General features: G+C 48.6%; 1 protein-coding gene across 6 annotated transcripts in view; it reads left to right on the top strand.

The window, feature by feature from the left end:
• Positions 1-22,339, top strand: part of NOS1 (nitric oxide synthase 1) — a 169,029-nt gene that overhangs the window by 45,341 nt on the left and 101,349 nt on the right. For 3 of the 6 annotated variants that reach the window (XM_060269289.1, XM_035098442.2, XM_060269288.1), the window contains exon 1: positions 916-1,274. The exons of 1 other annotated variant lie outside the window; for it this stretch is intronic. The gene's annotated coding sequence lies outside the window, so the exon portion shown is untranslated. 2 more of the 6 variants (XM_035098445.2, XM_060269287.1) reach the window with 2 other exon arrangements.

Raw genomic sequence — 22,339 nt, 5'->3', positions numbered from 1 at the left:
AAAGGATGCTGGACGAAATGGGCCACTGGCCTGATCCAGCAGGACTCCCCCCCGTTTTGGGGGCTTTTCATTTGCACCGCTGATGGTAAAGACAAATTCATCCCTTGGTTTTACAGCTGGATCCTATGCACGTTTACTCAGACGTCAACGCCACCGCATTCAGTGGATGGATAACCTCCCTCCCCACCCACACAAATCCCTTTGGACTGCAGCTTTAATCCCGTCTAAATGGTGCGTAAACTGTCCCTATTCAGGGCAGACTTCCGTGGGAATAAGTCCTATTGAATGCGGTGGGATTTATTTCCCAGTAAACACGCATAATAAGCCGGCCCAACCCATACACAGGCCCTATGCTCACCACCTGCTTGTCTGGTTTCACTCCGGAGTGAGTCCCAATGCAGTCGGTGTAAGTGTGCACAAGATTTCAGCCTCGCATAATAAAATCCCCTGTGTCTTTATTTCGTCGGGGGTGGGGTGGGGGTGGGGAGGAACAAAAAAAAAACCACCCAGTGAGTCCAAGCAGGTTTACTCGGGGGCAAATCCCGCTATGTTCAATGGAGCTTACTCCATAGTAAGCGCGCAATTGCGGAGGTATCCAAGGTACAGCCCTGCTCCGAGTCTAGCCATTGAAATCAATGGACCTCAGGCAGTCAGGTTTGCCCATTTCAATGGGTCTACGCCGAGTAGAGCTAGCACTGAATCCGGGGCTTGTTCGGAGCAGAGCGCGCCTAGGTTTTGCAGCCTCGCCCAGCGGAGTTGCAGAAGCCATGAAACAGGTCCCGGGCTTTTATTTTTTGCGAGGCGGGGAAGGGGGCGGGCGGGCGATGAGCTCCCTCTTCCCGGGAGAAGGAGTTTGATTCGGGCTCCCCCGGCGGGGCGTGGAGCTGACGCGCTTATATAAAAGCTTTTCTGACGAGGTGGCTGGCGAGGCCGCCTCGTCGCTGGCTGCGCCCCCGTGGTTGGCCGTCCCGCTCGACTCGGGGGCCGCGCAGAGCGCATAAAGGGGACCCAGCAAGCCGAGCGAAGGCGCAGCGTGGCTGGGCGAGCCCACCGGCCGGTCGGGCTGCCCCCTCGCCCTTTCCTCCCTCCCTTCCTTCTTTCCCCGGGAGGGAAGACGAGGAGGAGGCGGCGCGGGAACATCAGCAACCGGGAAGGGGCGGAGAAGGAGGAAAAGGACGGCCGGATCGACGGGCGAGGCAGGCGAAAGAGGCGCCGGCCGAGCCTACAGCTCCGCGAGGACTCGACGGTCCCGGCCACCCACCTCCGGCCACTAGGTGAGCGCTCCCTCCTCCCGCTGAATGCATCATAATTCAAAGAAAATAGGAACCGGGGCTCAAGCTATCTTTAGTCTCTCTTTAGTATTCTCTCTCTGTCACTGTCTCCGAATGCGCAAACTTGGCAATATTGTCCTAGCCCCCAAGATTTGGTTCGAGATGGCCCTCTGCACATGTTCAGAGGCATTCCTGACTTGCCATGCTGCCTCTACTCCTCTCCTCCAAGCCCAAACTCGGCAATATTTCTCCTAGTCCCCCAGGTCTGGTGCGATGTTGCCGAGGCACTCCTGAGTCCCGACTTGCCGTGCTGTGAGGATGAGCCCTCCCCACTTCGTTTTGTTTTTATAGGTTCGGGGGATTGGCCTTTGGTTCGGATTAACTTGGTGGGGTTCTGTCGCCTTTTTGAGGAGGGCGAACCTCTTCCTTGCCCTCTGAGCAGTTCGTAGGCGGGGGAGACCCGACGTGAAAAGAAACTGAGACGAAACCCAGGAAAACGATCTCGTCCCCGCTACAGGGGAAAGCTGGAATGGGGGGCGGGGGCGGGATTTGAGTTGATATCTCCTGAAGCCGGAAAGAGGGGCTCGAAGCCTTCAAGGGTGCGGGGGAATCTGACCTTAAGCGTCGGTTTGGGACGTTTGTGTGTGGGGTGTGTGTGTGTAAGTGGCCCCGTCTTCTTTGCCCATCGAGCCAGCCGTCGAAGCACAGATGCCTTCGGGGTGTCCGCCTGCTCGGGGCAAGCCTTTGGAGCAGTTAGGCGGGGTTCCCCTCGCCCCATCACTGGGGCTGGGTCACTCACCGGTGGTTTAGTTCTGCTGTTCTTAACAGACGTGGGGGCCAGAGAGTCTTGCCTTAGAGCACCCTCCACATTCCCCCATACACCCGCAAAACAGATTCCAGATCCTCGGGACCTGCCATGATTTCTCCCAGGCTTCCCCCATCCCTCTTCCCGGGCGATCTCTGATCTAAGCCTGTCCTAGACTCCAAGTTGAAGCCAAGTTGAAAGGGACCGCGAGGATCATCCAGTCCAACCGCCTGCAATATTTTGTCCGATGTGGGGCTCGAACTCACGACCCTGAGATGGAGTCTCATGCTCTACTGACTGAGCATAGAGTTGGACTTCTGAAGTCACCTAAGACTAAGAGCCTCCTCTCCAGTGCGGGATCTGCAGCAATACAGCAGGGAAGGAGAATCTCCCACTCCCTTCTCCCTTCTGCCCTGTGTCAGTCTGTTCCACACAGTCAAACAGACCTTGCGAAGTTTCCCTTAGAAGCGTCGCCGGAATCTGCTTCTCTGGAAAACCCCACCCCTTGAAATCTTCGCCCTGCCTTCTTCTGGAGCGACGGAGAGCCTCTTAAAACTCGTCCGTCCGCTTCTCTCCCTGCCAAGAGGCATCCAGCAAGCCGGCTTTGCCAGCGGAGCCAGCCTTGGAACAGACCCATCCGCCAAGCGGGGATTGCGCCTGCTCCTGCACAGAGTGTAAGCAACCGGGTTTAATTTGGGTTACGCGGAACTCCAACGCTTAGGTCGGGAGTTTAGCGCTGCTCTTCCTTGGGACCCCATGGGGCAACATTGGGGATCTACTTCTAAGCAAACGCGTCTACACGTCTCTCTGCCCCGCCCCCATTTTTTAACCTTTAGCTTCAAAGCCAAAGCAAACCGAGGCTAAATCCGTATTTACATAGGGATAGCATAGAATAATACCGAACCAGTGGTCCATCTCGCGCAGGATTGCCTACACTGACCGGCAGCTGCTCTCCAGGGTTGCAGGCAGGCTCCGCGGATCGAACCAGGGACCTTTTGCGTGAAAAGCAGGCGCTCTGCCCCTGAGTTACGACTCTAACCCATTTAATCAACTCTACTTTGCTGAGGGAAAGGCACACGCCCAAAGGCACTGTCGAACCGGGAAAATCCTGTGTTTTGAAGTGAAACGGGTTGAAATAGGTTCCGGAGCTCAGATGAAACCCCCCCTCCCCCGCGCGCCTTTTTCTTCTCCAGACTCTTTATGGTCTGCTGTCCCGAGTAGGGTAACTGGGGAAATTCACAATGGGGTGGTGGTGGGCTGGGCTTTGTTCGATCCAGTCTTCTGCTCGCTGCCCAATTCCCAAAATCGGGGCTTCATCTTTGCAGTTTCTGTGCAGATGCATCTCCCTTTCACGTGGTGGTGGGGGGGAATAAAAGCTGTTCCATCAACCAGCCCGAATTAGACTCCATAAATTAACCTTTCCATCTGGTACAGGAGAGATGGTAGACAAACGAAGGGAAAACGTGAATAAATAAGACAGGTTCGGAGTTTTGTTTTGTTTTCCTGTTTGGTTTATTCCGGGGACTCTAGCATCTCCAGATTGCTTTCAGCGACATTTCACCGCGTGAGTTTCCCGTCTTTCCGTTTCGCAGACGGTTAACTGAGGCTGCAAGCGCACCAATAAAATAATCGTTCCGCGGCGCGATTTGGACCGGAGAGCGGTAGAATTCTACTGTCATACTTTAGCTGAGAAGGGTTTTTGGGGGAGGGGGGGGGTCGGCTTTCCATGTCCGGCAAGAATCGTTTGCTGTCAGATTTATTCGCCATACCTAGAAAGGTGGCGTGTGAATGCCAGGTAATTAGATACCCCCGCTCTCAATCGTAACGTGTGAAGGGGAGGGTAGTGTTTGGCGAATGCTGACAGAAGATGTCATTTTTAGGACTTGATCCTAAACCCAAAATTTGTTTAAAATAAGGCTGGGGGAGCGTGAGGTTTGAGAGATGGCATTCGGAGAAATCCAGCCCCTTGTTCTGTTTGCTGATATCGACACGGGTCTTTTACCTCCGCTCCCCTCCCGCACTGACCCTGTTCGGCCAGAGTCCTCGCGGTCTCTCGCTCCTGGCTCCGACGGCGCGGACCGCTCTTCGCCAGGGCGCCTTCCTGCCACTTGAGCCAGCGCTCTCTCGGGGTTGCCCAGGGCGAGGCAGGCAGCCCTTGCTGGAGGGAGCCTAAACTCAGAAAGTGGGAAGAGGGAAGCGATTCAATCTGGGCGGCAAGGAGCCTTGAAAGAACTACGCGTCTCTTAGTCCTAGGAAGGCATCCGGTAATAAAGTCTCACTGTTCCTCTTCGGTTAAAAGGGGGGTGGGTTAACAGAGGCGTATTCAGCACCTCGGGACGAGATCAGCACCTCGGACAGCTCTCCGCGCTAATGTGGTTCAGAGACGCAGCTGCGCTGCGCTCGGGGATTTACAGCGCCCCTTTCCAAGAGATCCTACTTTTCTGCTGCTTCTTGAATCTTGCCGTAGCTAGCTAGCAAGGAAATTGTGTGTGTGTGTGTGCATCTGGTTTGTTTCTTCATGTTTCCCTCTAATCAATGGGCTTACTTCTGAGTCGGTATACTCATGCCAAGAGTTATTGAGGCATATTTACAGGTCTCCTTTAATCGTGCATTCCATCAAAAGAAATCCGAATTCCTGGGACGTTCTGTACTGTTCACAAGCTACTTCCGGCGATTAATATTTCCAAATCCTTTCAGCCGTCCCGGGAGCTGTTTCTGCCCGAAGACGTTCAACTACCTACCTGTGTGTTATACAGTATGTACTTGTATTCCTCCCGCCCCCATCTCTCGAAGCTGAGTGAGCCGAGATCCTGCGTACGTTTTCTCAAGATTAATTCTCACTGTTAGCAATTCCTGCACACGCGAGAACCCGTTGAACACTGCGGGACTTATACTTCGGAGTAGACTGGTTGCATTGTTAAGTTGCAGTCTTGTAGCTTGGAGGGTGGGGAGAGGACTGTTTAGAGAGAGAATACTGGGGCTGGGGGTGGCATTTAAACGTGGATTGCTTGTTGTCCCACCAAATCCCAGCTATCATGTTGTGGAGAACAGTGTCGTTTTCGGTCCTGGGTTCGAATCCTAATTAAGTGGGGATTGTAAAATGTCGCTGATACATTTCAGATTTGCCTTCTGTCTGTAAAATGTGAAGAATAGTCTCTCAGGTGGTGGATGAAGGAGATGTGGAAAGCGTCCTACTGGGAACTGGAATGTAGGTGTAATTTTTTAAAAATACAATCTGCGCCCTTAAATAATCCACCTAATTACTTTCCTGTGTGTGTGTGTGTGTGTGTGTGTGTGTGTGAGAGAGAGAGAGAGAGAGAGAGAGAGAGAGAGAGAGAGAGAGAGAGAGAGAGAGAGAGAGAGAGAGAGAGAACACTCTCCTGGAGATGTGGGTGTGTGGTTTGTGCTGACCCAAAGCTTACTGTTGCATACACAGCCCTTGGTTCCGTATTTGTTGCTATGATTGGGGTTAAGTTTAACTAGGCTTTATTTTACCCAGGTCAAAGACCCAGTTTTGAACTCTGCCATGCACCAAGAGAGAGACTGGGATCCTCAATGGTGCCCCTCTGGAGGCTCCCCCCCCCCCGCAAAAACCCCAGCTAGCTCCCTGTAGCTACAGCTCTGCGCAAGTTACAGTCATTTTGGCTGGAGATAAGTTAGCGTGCTGGACTAGGACTTGGGAGACCATGGTCCAAATCCCCATGAAGCTCACTGGGTGTTTTTGGTCCAGCTACAGTCTTTCAAACTAATCTTCACAGGGTTGTTGTGAGGATAAAATGGGGATGAAGAAAACCATGTATGCCCCCTTGAGCTCTTTGCAGGGAATGCGGGATATAAATGAAATTATGAGTGAAATGCTCAATCTCAAGGGGCGTAGCTTGAGTGGTTAGAGCATCTGTTTTGCATGCAGAAAGTCGCGGGTTCAATCCTTGGCATCTCCAATCCTGGAGAGTCATTGCCGGTCGGTGTAGACAAGACTGATCTGGAAGTGCCAATGGTCTGGCTTGCTACAAACCAGCTTCCCCTGTTCCCGTGATCTTATGAGCGAGTGAAAATGTGATGTTTGCGTTCACTGCATTAAGCTCCCCGTCTCCCCCCCCCCCAAGCAGCAAGAAGTCCAGAGGCAGTGCTATATAAGGCTTGGCTTCTCTTGAATGAGAGTGCACTGGAAACCTTAATATCTATTGCTATTTTACAAATATGCATGCAGTTCATAGCGGAGGCAAAGCAGCTCCTACGGCAGGCGGCACAGCTGCGGAACCTGCATCAGATACATAGAAAGGGCAACTGCTGTGGCTTCTCCTTCGCCGCCACCTCCCTAGTCTGCACACCAGCTGCATGGCACTGTCTTGGAGGAAAGATAGGGGGCAAATGCCACCAGTTAATGCATAGTTCAAAATAATAGTAAAAAATAATAAATTGTGAATTCTTAATAAATATTAATTTCTTATGTACTGATGCATTGTTTGCCTTTCCTCAAAGGAGTTCAATGCAGCGCACACATTTGTTTGTTTGTTTGTTGTGTTTATATCCCACCTTTTCCTCCAAGGAGCTCAAAGTGGCATACACAGTCCTCCCTCTCCATTTTACTCTGCCAGCAACCCTGTGAGGCAAGTTAGGCAGTGAGTGGCCCAAAGTCAGCCAGGGAGCTTCATGGCTGAGTGGAAATTTGAACTCCTGGGGTCCTAACCCAACACTCTCACCACCCCTCCTCTGAAATACCTTATCCTCACAACAAACCTGTTTAGGTAGGTCAAGCTAAGAGACAGAGATCTTCTCAAGCAGGGGTCAGCAAACTTTTTCAGCAGTCCACTGTCCCTCAGACCTTGGAGGGGGGACTATATTTGGGGGGCGGGGCAGGGGAGGGAATGAACAAATTCCTATGCCCCACAAAGAACCCAGAGATGCATTTTAAATAAAAGGGCACATTCTACTCATGTAAAAACACGCTGATTCCCGGACCATCCACGGGCTGGATTTAGAAGGTGATTGGGCCGGATCCTGCCCCCGGGCCTTAGTTTTCCTACCCATGTTCTCAAGGCATCCTTTCTATTGTGCATTCACAATGATCTGTTCTCATGATGGTATCAAGCTGGGTGTATGTAATCTTGCTTTCAACACTCTTTGAGCTTGCAAAAGTTTTTTCGGGGGAAAACTGCAGCTTTGTTTGCAATCTGTGCACATCCCAAAACTATTTCCTGAAATCCCGCAACATTTTATACCACAAATGGGATTGTTATTATTATTGGTCCCATTTTTATTTTATTTTATTATGCTATATTGCAAGAGTGCCGCTCCAGATGGCACTAATGTGGTAACATTGGGGGCGCATGGCTAATAAAACAGAATGATGTTTGGGCAGTCCAGTATAAATCAACAATAAAGCACTATTGTTTCCTGAATGACATGACACTGAATACCCCCCCCCCAAAAAAAAACTCAGCATCATGGGGGGTCCCAGATTGATTGGTCCAATGGTATGTGTTTTTTGTTTCAGAGCTTTGTGAAGTATAAGGGAAATTCCCTAAATATTCCATGCAGGTAAAGTGTAGGGATATAGGAGTAGAGAACAATTTTGCAAGCTAGCTGAAATATTAGCTACCCAGCCAGAACATTTCTAGATTAAAGAGCCTCCGAGCAAACAGATGGGATGCAGGAGTCTTGCAACTGAGTCTTGATAGCAATTTCTTCCTCATTTAAAAAGTTGCTGTGTGGTATTTTTTTCTTGGAGCAGTAATGCTGTGTTGGGAGGCGGGAGGAGTATTGGTCCATATACCGTAGTTCTATGGATCTAAGTTGCTGCTCAAAGCTCCTACGTATGAATTCTCCGGAAGAAGAGATCGGTTTCATGTCTGTATTTGCTTTCCACCAGGAGGTTCATGCAAAGCTACAGGAGGGGACGGATAGCCAGTAAACAAGCACCAGGGTAAACTTGGGCTTAGCTCCTCTCCAGGTACTAGTGCTCTGATTTTTTTTTTATTTTTTTTAAAAAAACCACCTTCCCACAGCTTCATTTCAATGTGGGAGGGAAGAGACAACTGTCAGGTGATTTCTGGTGTCAGACCTGTTCTGGCCCGTAGGGTAGAATGCTGAGCTTGCATCTAGTATTGCTTCCTGACAACCTGTGTATTGAACATTCCCCTGATTCATTCACCGCAAGATTAGAGGAAGTTGATGTTTTAATGAGCAGTCACTCTGATTAGTTGTGGAGAGGTTAGATGAAGTTACCACACACTTTCCAGTGCATTTTCCTTACTCCAAAGTTTCTCGGGGGGGGGGAGTGGGTTAGCTGCACAAGAGCACCAAATGAACTAGAATTGTGCGCCCTGAATTTCCCAGTTTGCCATTGAATCCTACTCCAAAAAACCACCATCCGGAAGACCCTTAGGGGAGAGACCTGGCTTCAAAACCAAGGTCACTTGTAAACTTAACTTGATCAAGCCACAATCTGCAGCTCAATTCTATACAGTGGTACCTTGGTTCTCAAATGCCAAAAACCCGGAAGTAAGTGTTCTGGTTTTCGAATGTTTTTCGGAAGCCGAACGTCTAATGCAGCTGTTGGCTATTGTTTCCAGGGCACCTGCACCAATCAGAAGCTGCGCCTTAGTTTTTGAACATTTCGGAAGTCAAACGGACTTCTGGAATGGATTAAATTTTGTAGCTTTTGTTTTTGCTATTTATTTTGCGTTTTTTGTTTTTGAGGCTTTTTCAGTTAATTTGTTTTTGTGACTGTGTGGAACCCAGTTCAGCTACTGATTGAATTGATTGTGTGATTGCGGAAATGGACAAAAGCCCCCCCCCCCATCCAAACAATGGCTATCATCAGTGCAGGTAAGAATTTTTTAAAAAAACTTTTTATCATCTACAATACTGTCTAATTTATTTTATATTACAGCACATTGATTATTGCTTTCATTTTATGGCTCAATGGTCTCGTTAGATAGTAAAATTCATGTTGCTGTTTCAGGGGTTGTTTTTAAAAGTCTGGAACGCATTAATCCGTTTTGCATTACTTTCTATGGGAAAGCGCACCTTGGTTTTGGAACGCTTTGGTTTTGGACGGACTTCCAGAACGGATTAAGTTTGAGAACCAAGGGACCACTGTACCTGAACTTTAGTGGCAAGAAGAGGAGTTGTGACTCACAAGGTCCTATGCACAGCTATTATGGTAGAATAGCCCTACTTTAGCAGAGATTGCTGTCTGTTACTATTTGAGGGAAATGCATTGCAGGGGGTAGGACTAGATGGCTTTTGGGGTCCCCTCTCACTTTCACACGCAGCAGGTGTTAGCAGTTTGGTTGCCGTGTTTCACACAAGGTATTTCTATACTCAGTTGGTAGAACATGATACTCTTAATGTCAGGGTTGTGGATTCAAGCCCCACTTTGGGGTTGGACTAGATGACCGCTATGGTCCCTTCCAACTCTAGTGTACAAGTCCATGATTCTAACCTGGACCAGTGGCAGACATTAGCATGTTAAATTTCAGCAACAACCCTGTGCGACAGCCAAAACTCAACGCCCTCTGCCTCCTGCAGCTAAGGTTACCAGATTTTTTCCCAATGAATCCGGGGACACTTTTCAACTTCAATTGATTTTGTATGGGGACTGATTTGTAAATCCGGGGGCCGTCCCCGGGAAACGGGGCCATCTGGTAACCTTATCCTGCACTCCACTCTAAATAATAGTTGCAGCACCTCCGAGACTCTGTGCCCAGTGCGACCAAACCGGCTGCACTCCCCTAAATCGGCCAGTGCCACCCATGCTGGGTTTTGCCTGAGAAATTTAAGAGCTTAAGAAATGCTTGGTGGGACACTTGAATGTAAAGAAACAGTGACTTTACTGGTTCTGAGCCTGGAGGTGACTTCCAGATATACATGACAGTACGCTTTCACGGAGCTAGATCCCAAAACACAGGAAGTCTAACTACGAACCCCTTCAAATTGATGTTCCCCACCCTCTTCTTCTTCTTCTTCTTCTTCTTCTTCTTCTTCTTCTTCTTCTTCTTCTTCTTCTTCTTCTTCTTCTTCTTCACGTGCCTATTCTGCAGCATGTCATGGACACAATAATACTGGCGTGGGGATTACTGGGTTGCTTTTGCTTTTATTTTGATGATGTATTTTGTGATTTTATTTTGTGATTTTTATCTTGTGAACTGCCCTGGAACCTGTGGGTATAGGACGGCATACACATTGAATAATAATAATAATAATAATAATAATAATAATAATAATAATAGGTTTATTTGTACTGGACGCATCATTCCACTTTATTAGTTGTTCCTTAAGGCTACCCCGGTACCACCATATTATTGCCATCTTGGGGAGGGGGAAGGGGCTCGCTTCTGGTATAGCACAACAAAAGCAGAACAAAATAGAATAAACCAGGAAATCTGCAGTATAGAAAGTTACAGGATTTTAGAAGGAAGCTATATGGTCCAGGCAGCGACTGGAAATGAACCAGCCTGCTTGCCCCTAAACCTCTGCAAGTGCACTTAATTGTATTAAGGTGAGCTTGTGTACAACTCTAAACTTTTTAGTTTAGAGAAGAGGTAAAGGTAAAGGGGCCCCTGACCATTAGGTCCATTCGTGACTGACTCTGGGGTTTCGGGCTCATCTCGCGTTATTGGCCGAGGGAGCCGGCGTACAGCTTCCAGGTCATGTGGCCAGCATGACAAAGCCGCTTCTGGCAAACCAGAGCAGCACATGGAAACGCCATTTACCTTCCCGCTGTAGCGGTTCCTATTTATCTACTTGTGCTTTGACATGCTTTCGAACTGCTAGGTTGGCAGGAACTGGGACTGAGCAACGGGAGCTCACCCCGTCTTGGGGATTCGAACCGCTGACCTTCTGATTGGCAAGCCTTAGGCTCTGTGGTTGGATTTTGATCTACATGGGCCATTGGCCTGATCCAGTGGGAGGGGGGGCTGTGCTTAAGTACTATCACAAACACTACTGTTTTGCAAAGAGACAGCGCGCGCCAGGGAGGAGGGAGGGGAATGGAGAAGACAGGGTACCTGCGCAGTAGCGCACAAATGAAGCCAACGCGCGCAAAGCATCTTGGGGAGGTGAGCGTTAGTAGAATGCGCGCACTGCCTCTTTGCAAAACAGTAGTGTTTGTAAAGCGCCACCTAACGGCATACAGCAGAACTACTGCCGCTATCTAATTCTAGTTTTGCGCTAGACTCTGCTCATGCAGGAAGCGGCCAAAACAAAAAATCTGTTATCATACAAAATATATTTAATATTTTTTTATTCTAATAGCATCTTGCGGACCCCTCTGGCATAGCTCGCGGACCCCTGGGGGTCCCTGGACCACCTGTTGGGAACCACTGTGCTAGACCATCGTTAGGCTTCCTGCATCCTACCAAGTCTATGATTTTGTCTGCTATCTTTTAAAGCCATCTAAGCCATCAGCGCATGTTGGGGCAGTGAAGTCCATAAATTAATTACGGGAGCTTTAAAGCGGTTGGGGATTTAATAATGGAACGTTTTGTGTTCCCTGGTGGCTGGAAGTATTTCTCTGCTTCTCTCTTTCGGAAGGGGATGTTCCCTTGCTAATGGGAAGGGCAGAGAAACTGTGTGAAAGAGAGAGAGATTGAGAGAGAGCGTGCAGAGTGGTTAGAGTGTTGGACTAAAGCCACGGGGTGCCAAGTTCAGATCCCTGCTCAGCTTCAAAACTGTCCATTGGGTCAATAGAGCACTCTCAAATTTAACATGGGGATCTGCTTTACAGACAGTAGATCCCAGGTTCAATCCTGGAGAGCTGCTGCCAGTAGATGGACCAATGCCAGCAACTTGTGTCCCTATTTCCATTCAGCCCTTCATTTGATTCCCAAACTTGGGTTCCCAGCTATTTTTGGACTACAACTCCCATCATCCCTAGCTAGCAAGACCCAGGGATGATGGGAACTGTAGTCCAAAAACAGCTGGAGACCCAAGTTTGGGAAACAATTTTTTATCTAGAGCCTTGAGGTCTACAAACTTAACTTTCCTTTTAGGGGAAGGGCTGTATCTCAGTGGTAAAGCTGCCTCCAGTTTGAATCCCTGGCATCTCTAGGTTTAGAGGCTCCCTGTCTTAAATTCTGGAGAGCTGCTGCCAGTCAGTGTAGACAATGCTGAGCTAGATGGACCAGTGGTCTAACTCCGTGTCAGGCAGCTTGAAATTGTAGAAAATGGACAGGGCCACCAGCTTCAGCTTTGATGGTTGCCTTTTCCCTGTCGGTGAAGTTAGATGGGTGTAACCTGGGAGGGTACTGAGAAGCCTAGAGAGCCACATTTGGTACCCAGAGCTATTGCAATGCCTTCATCCCAAAGAAGGTTTTGTTGGTATTCTTGAGTGCCTTTGAATTTAGGCACTCTTTCCTCTGCCTTGAGTTTTGCAATCGGAGAGAGTGCAGAGTATGTCCCCTACCTGCAATGCACCGCAATTTCTGTTCTCTACTCATATACACACAGTTTCTGTGCATAGCATACATTGTGTGGATTCAGGTTTTTTTTAAAGCACTTTTTGGGAGGGAAGAAGTTAGATTTGTCACCTTGCCTGGACACATTTTCACAGATGGATGCCAGCAGGCTTCCCATTCCCCACTGTGACTGGAAACTGTTTGATGGAGTTGTTGCCAAGTTGGTCCTCGAGAAATGAGACACCAAGTCAGAGAGGAAGAGAGAGCACTTTGACCGAACCAAAGTGCTCTTTGCCGGGGGAAGAGTAAACAGGCTTGCAAGGGGTTCTAAAATCTACGAGCAGGGTTTGCAAGAAAGGTTGTGTGTGTGTGTGTGTGTGTGTGGCCCAGATACATTGTATTTATGAATTAGTATGAGATAGAAAACGTTGACTTGATTGTTTAAAATATGTATCTCAGTCAAGGCTGGTCCATTGGGGGAAATGGTACTGCCCCACGGCCCCCACCAACCTCCACCTGCCCTCAGCCAGCCATCACCTGACTTGCCTGCCTTGTGACTTACAACCAGTCCCAGAGTTGGCGCTGCTGTATCGTCTTCCTCCTCCTTTGTTTTCAGTCTAGAACTCAGCAGGGAGAAGGGTGGGGGCAAAGCTAGAATTAATTGGCTCATCCTGTCATTGGCTCTGGCTCCACCTAATGTTGACCTCCTGCATTACACCATACCAGCCCCAGTGGGCGTCAGCTTCCGCTATTTCACCCTTCGCCCCCTGTATCATTCCTCTGCGCAAATCTGGAGTTTTCTCCTGTGCTCCTTGGGAAAGTTTGGAGATCTGATCATGGATCTCTGGACTCATATAGGTGTAGCCCTAAGAAATGGAACCCAGACGGGGGAGTTTAGATTAAGCCAGGCATCCCCAAACTTCGACCCTCCAGATGTTTTGGACTACAATTCCCATCATCCCTGACCACTGGTCCTGTTAGCTAGGGATCATGGGAGTTGTAGGCCAAAACATCTGGAGGGCTGCAGTTTGGGGATGCCTGGATTAGGCTGATAGGAACCAGCTTGGTGATATTTGTGTGTGTGTGTGTGTGTGTGTGTGTGAATTTTCATGAGATAGAAACTATTAGTTTAATTGCATAACAACCAAGCGGTAGACAAGCTGTGCAATAAATTCATGAAAAGAAAAACACGCCCCTCAAAAATCTACAGTCGAGCCTTTCCTTTCATTAGGCCAAGCTAAATGCCATAAAATAAAGATAAGTTTTAGTGTTATCCATCACTCTTAGTCAGGTAAGAAGTTACAAAAAGCAGCAAGTGGGGATAAGCATAAATAAAAACTTTTTTAAAAAAATCAAAAATTTGACAAGATGTTCTTAACCTCCCACCCAGGAGTCCTGTGTCAAGACTAACTGCTGCAATAGGTGGTGGGTGGGTCCAGGGTTCTCCAGAGATGGTCCGGCACCTCTCCCCTCCCTTCATAAGGGAGCAGCAGCAAAAGCAGAGCAGGAAGATGGTGGCAAAAGTTTTGACTGCTCTGCCGTGGTCCCGGAGCCATGGTTTGACAGCAGAGCATCTGCTTTGCATCCAGAAGGTTCCTGGTTCAGTCATCGGCATCTCACGGCAAGGCTCTGCCCAAGGCTCCCTGCCTGGAAGCCTGGCGAGCTGCTGCCAGTCAGTGTAGACAATGCTGAGCTGGTCTGACTCAGTGTAAGGCAGCTTCCTATGTTCCTGTGATCACAGGAGCTAGCAAATATATGAGATCTGTGTTCTTGGCATTAAGTGCTCGTATCTCCTACCCAAGGAGTAAGAAGTCCGGGGGCAGCACTACAAGGCTTGGCTTCCCTTGAATGGGAGCACACTGCGGACCTTACTTAGGCCTCTAGCTGTTTTTGGACTACAACTCTCATCATCCCTAACTATCAGGACCAGTGGACAGGGGTGATGGGAATTGTAGTCCAAAAACAGCTGGAGACCTAAGTTTGGGTATACCTGGTGTAGAATTGAGAACTGAGCTAGATGGGCCAATGGTTTGATTCGGTTAGATTCAAAGCGTCATTCGGAACCACAGCTGCTCAGCTTTCAACAGGGTGACTGCATTTCTGCTCCTTCGGACTGTGTCCCGGGGCCTTCGAAAGATTGTGAAAGTTAAGAGAAAGCTTCTGTTCTGTCTAATCTCTCTCTCCCCCCCCCCCATCTCTCTACTGCTTGTATCCAGAATTACTGGCTAAGGCTGGAACATAAACAGTTTTTATTTGCCCATTGTGCCAGCCTGGGTGCAGCTGTCCTTAAACTCCTAGGAGAATGTGCATTCTGAGTTTGTTATTACGCTCCTGTATGGAGAACGGTGCCAAAGATCTGTCTTGACTTTGGAAATGCTGGCAGCTGAGTCTCCTTGATTGCGGTGCCAATTTCTCTAGGTTGGTTCTCCCACATAATTTTTCCTTTTTTTCCTTGAGCGTATGTTTGGAGACAAGCCGTAGCTCATGAGTACAGGACCTGCCTTGGATGCAGACGTCCATAAGGATGTGGGTCTGCTGGATCAGGCCATTGGCCTTATCCGGTCCAGGATCCGGCTCTTGCAGGGGCCAACCAAACGCCTCTGCCAAGTAGTCTGCAAGCGGGACAGCAACTCTCCCAACAGCCAGTATTTAGAGGTAGAACGCCTCTGACAGTGGAAGCAGAACACAGCCATCGATAACTTTGTCAGCCATCAGTTTTTCTGACCCTCTTTTAAATCCATTCAAGTTAAACATCAAGAATAACTAGAGCAGTTTGACATGTGATGGACCCTCTCAGAAGGTGGCAGGCTCCCCTGCCTTGGAGGTTTTTAATCAGAGGTTGGATGGTTCTTCAGCTGAGATTCCTGCATTGCAGTGGGTTGGACTAGATGGCCCTCAGGGGTCCCTTCCAATTCAATTCTGTGATTCTTAGCTGGTGACCATCGCTGCATCCTGGGGGAGCGATTTCTGTAGTTCAATCCCTGGCATCTCCAAGTAAAGGTAGGAGAGACCCCCTTACCTGAAAGCCTGCAGTGCTGCTGTCAGTCATTGTGGACAATACTGAAGCACTGGTGGAGGACGAGGGGTGCGGGGGGAGCTCACCGCCCCCGGCAGCACGATCCCAGTGGGGTGCCATCACAACTGCCCCCCTGCCTGCCACGCCCCAAGGACATGTGCCAGCCCCTCCCCCGCTTGCTCTCCACCCACCCCCGTGCCGAAGCACGAACCTCCGCCACTGTACTGAAGTAGATGGGCTGATGGGTCTGGCTGTATAAGGCAGCTTTTTAAGATAAGAAGGAAACCCGTCATCCCCTTTGTACTTGCTGAGCTGCATCCATATTTAACTGAAACCTGTGTTTGGGAAATGGCTCTTGGTCGGTATAACATATACAGTGGAACCTCGGTTTATGAATTTTTGGTTTATGAACGCTGCGGACCCATCTGGACGGATTAATTCACTTTCCATTACTTTCAATGGGAAAGTTCGCTTCAGTTCATGAATGCTTCAGTTTATGAACAGACTTCCGGAACCAATTACACCCATGCTTCGGGTTAAGTACGCTTCAGGTTGAGTCCTCCGCGGACCCGTCTGGAACGGATTAATTCACTTTCCATTACTTTCAATGGGAAAGTTCGCTTCAGTTTATGAACGCTTCAGTTTATGAACAGACTTCTGGAACCAATTGTGTTCATAAACCGAGGTACCACTGTACTGTATATAGTTTCAGCTGAGCTGTAATGAACTGAAACACTGCAAGGAAACCTTTCCATCCCCTTGCATAATACTTTCCAGTGGATATCGCTTCTTGTTTCTCCTTACATTTGTATCCCGCTTTTCTTTCGAGCTCAAGGTAGCCTATGTGCTTCACTTCCCTCCTCGGGGAAAAAGTCGATAGAGAGAAGTTTGCTCTCCCCCTCTCCTAACACTGGAACTCACAGGCAACCAATGAAGCTGGATGTTGGAAGGTTTGGGACAGATGAAGACTATGGAACTCCCTCCCACTGGAGGTAGCGATAGCCACCAACCTCGATGGATTTTAAATAGGATTGGAGAAATCCCTGGCTTAGGGCCACGATGGGTATGCTCTGCCTTGACGGTCAGAGGTTGTATTCCTCTGTCTATCAGTTGCTGGGATCACAGCTGTCTTCTTACCTGCAAGTAAGAGCCTATGTCGGTGTGTTCTGGGGTGAAAGCCAAGACGCCCCACAACGACCCTGCGAGGTAGGCTGAGAGTCAGTAAAAAACAAGTGCGAGAAATACCGGCCTGGGGGAAGCCGGAAATAACTTTTCACAGCTGGAAACAGCTAATTTTGTGATCTGGCCGTGCCTAGGAAGGCGATCCAGTGGGAAGCAGCATGGTTTGAGGTCTTCTCAAGTGGGGATCAACTCAAGATCCCCACTCGCCCCCCCCCCCCGCCCAGCTACTCTTCTGCTTTCTGAAGCATCTCCTTAGGCTGCATTCTGCCTTGCAGACCGAATGCTGAAAAAATCTATACAAATTCAGGAAATCTGGCAAACAAACGGAAAAGTCACATTGAAAACAACTATATTTAGCACCGCTTGCCTGTTTGGCAGCCCCTCCCCCCCCCTTCCGAGGTAGGCACATCTTGCTCAATACATGTGCTGTGCTGAGTTTTTTTGGGGGGGGGGAGAGACGGACCATTCTGAGGAAGAGGCAGCAGTTGCATGTGCTATGTTTTCTGCCTCCATGCCTTACCTGAAGCCAATGTGGATTACGAAGGCTCTCGTAGAGTGGTAAATAAACACATGCAGGTCACTGACATTAAAGCATAACCACAAGCTGACATCTTCATTCAATCAAAGCAATCCCTCCCCCCTTACATATCTGATGTTAGAAGCTCTTGTGGTCCAAACCAGACCCAGATGACTGTGGTTCAGGCCGCTTGATAAGGACAATAAGATCAGCAAATGAGAATCCAGTGAGTTTTGCCATGGGCTTATGATTATTGGCTTGAGGTAACACAGAGGTGGGCCTTTTCACGGGTGGTGCCAACACTGCAGAATTCACTCCTTGCCCAAATGCGGGAGGTCCCATCAGTATTGGCATTCCACCGGCTCTTGAAGACACACCTTTTGGAACAAGCGTTTCCCCAATCTCCTGCCTTGCATCTCCTGCTTTGATTGTTGTTTTAACTGTTCCATAGTGTTTTAACAGGCTTGTTCATCATATATTTTAATTAGTGATGCTTTGAAGTAGTTATTTTTTGTTGCAGTTTAATTATGGGTAGTTTCATTTCCCTAATTGGTTTTATTCTCGTTATTCTACGCTTGGCTTTTTATTTGTTTGCGAACCGCCTTGGAATTTTTATCTTGGGGGTTATCTCGGGGAGTAAAATAATGATGACGATGGGGATAATAAATGATGATGAAAGTAATAAAGATTACGATTATTAATGTGTTTGGCTTAGGCAGTAACTGTGGTGCAAGAATGATGTTCTTATAATATCCAGCTGCTCCGACTGATTGATAAGTCTTAAGGTTGCAAATGTGGCATCCTCATGACAGAAGCACAGAGAATTATGCAAAGCACGGAGAAAGTGAATAGAGGAAAGTTTTCCACCCCCGTCATAATAGTGGAACCCAGGACCACCCAGCGAAACAGAGTGTTGGAAGATTCAGGTCAGATGTAAGAAAGTTCTTCGTGTAGCACATAGTTAAACTACGGAACTCCCTCCCACAGGAGGTAGTAACATCCACCAGGTTGGGTGACTTTAATAACAATAATTTATTATTTATAAAACCGCCCATCTGGCTGGGTTTCCCTATACAGCCACTCTGGGCGGCTTCCAACAAAATATTAAAATACTTTAAAAGAAGGATTAAAGGTAAAGGTAAAGGGACCCCTGACCATTAGGTCCAGTCGTGACCGACTCTGGGGTTGCGCGCTCATCTCGCATTATTGGCCGAGGGAGCCGGCGTATAGCTTCCAGGTCATGTGGCCAGCATGACAAAGCCACTTCTGGCAAACTAGAGCAGCACACGGAAACGCCGTTTACCTTCCCGCTGTAGCAGTTCCTATTTATCTACTTGCATTTTGACGTGCTTTCGAACTGCTAGGTTGGCAGGAGCTGGGACCGAGCAACGGGAGCTCACCCCGTCACAGGGATTCGAACCGCCGACCTTCTGATCAGCAAGCCCTAGGCTCAGTGGTTTAACCCACAGCGCCACCTGGGTCCCTCAAAAGAAGGATTAGAGTTAGACAAATCTATAAGGCTATCAATGGCTGCTAGTTACACTTCCACTGTCAGAGAACTCTAAATATCAGCTGCTGGGCAAAGTGTGTTTGTCTTCATGTACTGTTTGTGGGCATCCTATTGGGGCATCTGGTTGGCCATTGTGAGAACAGGATGTTGGACTAGATGGGCCTTGGTCCCAACCATTCTTGTATTCCTGTGACAGGTTCTAAGGCCTTGGCTGTTGGGAGAAGAACCCGTGACCATTCAATGAAGCTGAATGTTGAAGGATTCAAGAGAGGTAGTTCTTCACACAGCATATAGTTAAAAGCATGGGATCTGCTCCAAAAAGAGGCCGTGATGGTTCGCCCACTTAAGCATCATAGAATCGCAGAGTTGGAAGGGACCCTGAGGATCATCTAGTTCCAGCTGCTGTTGGACTACAACTCCCATCATCCCTAGCTAGCAAGACTGGTGGTCATGGAGGATGGGGACTGTAGTCCAAAAATAGCTGGAGTGCCATGTTTGGGAAATCCTGATCTAGTCCAACTCCCTGTAATGCAGGAATATGCAGCCACCCCATACAGGGATCGAACCTACAACCTTGGTGTTATTAGCACCACGCTCTAACAGACTGAGAAGAGGATTCGACACACAGGGGCGCAGCAAGGGGGGAGGGGAGGGGACGGCCCGCTCCCAGCTCCGACTTTTGGGGAGCACCGCAAGCAGTGGCACCGGCACCCTGCTACGTAGCGCGCATGTGCAGCTTCGCTACGTAGTGATGCATGTGTCATACGTAGAGATGCATACGTCGTACGTAGCGACGCTGCACATGTGCGCTACGTAGCAACGCCCCGCCCCGGGTGTACGTCATGTTTGCTGCTCCGGGTACCCGAACGGCTTCCCACGCCAGTGTCAGCACATTCCTGGAGGATAAGGCTAGGCACAGCGGCTATGTTCCCCCTCCACTGTTGGAGACAGTATGCCTCTGAATTCCGGTTCCTGGAAACTGCAAGAGGGAAGAGTCGCTCTTGGGCTCAGGCCCTGATTGTGGACCTCCAACTGGGGCATCTGGCTGGCCACTGTGAGCACAGGATGCTAGACTAGGTGGGTCACTGGCCTGATCCAGAAGCCTCTTATTTAATTCCACTCCTGAAGCTGCCTCACGTCGCCCATCGCATCAGAGTCCCTTCCTTTCTTCCGGATGCCTTCCTCCTTATTTTTCCTAACTCTTGAAAGTCCCCACCCCTAATACATTTTTGGGACAAGGTGGAAGGTGCAGTATTTTATCTTGTTATCTGATAACTGAGAAGGTTATCAGGGATTTACTTTTTTTTGTAGCTTGTGGGTAAAGAGGCCTTTCCCATTTGTGTCTGAGAGGTTTCGGCTATATATATATAATGTCAAAAAGAAATTGCTTTAGTTACTCTCCAGAACGGTAAAATTGCATTGATCTATTGAGCTTTTTAAAAGATCTTCTGTATGCTGATTAGAGAGTAACCCTGGGCTTCTCCGGACAACCTGTCTCTCTCACACACACCCCGCCCCCACAACCAGGGAACTTATATGACACTTAGACTGTGTCCATTCTCGATTGAGCATTCATTCTGATTGGTTGGCGAGGCAGTTATCCAATAATGAGTATCCTGATTTGCTCATGCACCTTCCCATTAATCATCTGTTCATCGAATGTCTCAGTACATTTCTCTGTCACCTTCCTAAGTCCATTAAAAGTGCACTTGCTGTTCTACGGTGACGGAGTGCTTTCATTGCACAAACCTGCAGTTCTGCTATGCGCCTGAGTCTGTCCCACTCAATAGGGACAGCCCAGAGACACCCTCTGTATCTGGGGTGAGGAAATGTCCAGCCTTTGAGCTAAATCTCAGCCCAACAGTGGGTCCCAGTTGGGCCATGAGACCCTTTCCCCCAAACCATGCCCACCCACTGATGCCACCATCTGATGGGCAGGAGGGAGGCATAAACCCTGGTTGGCTGGACACACCTGTTCCCAACAGGTATCGGGGCACACAGCCAAACCCTCACTCATCAGCTGGGAGGGGGGCCAGAGGCGGACCTAGCTCCTCCGGCACCTGGAGGGGCCCGCGGGGGCGGGGCTAGCGGCCTGCTGGGGTGCGCCGGCAAGCATCCCAGGGGGGCACTGCCCGTGGTGATGTCAATCCCCCCAGGGATGACATGTGGGTTAGGCCACCCCCACTGCCCCCCTCTTTCTCCACCAGTGAGATTCACCCCATTGCTGAATCTGGACCCATCCATAGCCAGCACACATTCCCCAAAAGATTATCCCAAGTGAACAGAAATATCCCTTTCAGCACCTTGGCATACCCTTCAACATTTCTCCGATAAAAATAGGGATGTCTTATATTATAATAATAATAATAATAATAATAATAATAATAATAATAATATACTCCACCCATCTGACTGGGTTGCCCTAGCCACTCTGGGCGGCTTCCAACATATATCAAAGCATAATAAAACATTAAACATTAAAAAAATTTCCCTATACAGCGCAGACTTCAGATGTCTTCTAAAGGGTGTATAGTTATTTATCTCCCTGGCTCGGGGGTCACATACCATCCAACGTTTCTCTGATGAAAATAAGGACATCCTAAGGAAAAGCAGGACATTCCGGGATCAAATCAGAAACAGGTACGGCTTCTGTAAATCCGGGGCTGTCCCTGGAAAATAGGGGCACTTGGAGGGTCTGGAATTAGAGGCTCCTTCAACCCACTCAACCCAGCAGTAGACAGCAATGTTGAACGTCTTTCTAGGTATGTCAGATACCAGGCCATGAAAAGTAATATCTCAGCTCAAAGTCACCGGCCAAGCCAATACTGGATATTGTTAATATCCTCCCTTAAATATGCATGTCTCAGGAATCGGTCATCTTCCATGCCTGAGATCCAATTGCTGTTTCACTGAGAATTCTGAATAGCCATGAGTCATCCTTTCGGAACAATGTCGTTTATTACCAATTTACATCTTAATTGGGTTCCTTTTGTCTTGAGATCATTATATTAGGAACATTTAACAGTGAATTTCCTGGGAAACTGGCAAAGCGGATGAATGCAGGTTTCTTTGGAATTAACACGCACACAGCACCCAATCCCCCAGAAAGAACATAATTTTTTTTGAAGTGGAAGTTTATTCCGACAGCCTCGCCGCTTTGTCTCGACCCAACTTTGCTGCAACTGTTGAGTGCTTTATTAAACGAGGGCATGTTTCTTGTCTTCTGCCATGATTGGATTTCAAAGCCATCTCTCAGGTGACATTTTTCTCATTTATTTCCCCCAGCCGCCTCTGTTGTGCTTGCCAGCGAGAGATTTTGGTCAAAGCTCGTGGCGAGTCACCTTCATTCTGCTTTTGGGGGGAAAATGGGAGGAGAGCTCCTCTTCAGCTCCGCAAATTGATCTCAATGAAACATGGTATATGGCTGGGCCCGGCTCTAACAACAGCATTAATTTCACTTCGGAAGGGCTGGAATTGACTAGTAAATGAAAAGGGTTTGGGGGGAGGTTGCCATTGGGCTTTCGTGAGCCGCCAACCTTCCCCAAGAATGAGTAGAATGGAACTGGCATCTGTGTCATTAAAGTACATCGAAGCCCTTGGATTCTTAAAAGCTCATTTCATTAATGCTGCACTGA

This window comes from Zootoca vivipara, chromosome 17, assembly GCF_963506605.1.
Source record: "Zootoca vivipara chromosome 17, rZooViv1.1, whole genome shotgun sequence".
Taxonomy (NCBI): domain Eukaryota; kingdom Metazoa; phylum Chordata; class Lepidosauria; order Squamata; family Lacertidae; genus Zootoca; species Zootoca vivipara.
The sequence above is the reverse complement of the archived record's forward strand: the minus strand, read 5'-3'. Positions and strand labels throughout refer to the sequence as shown.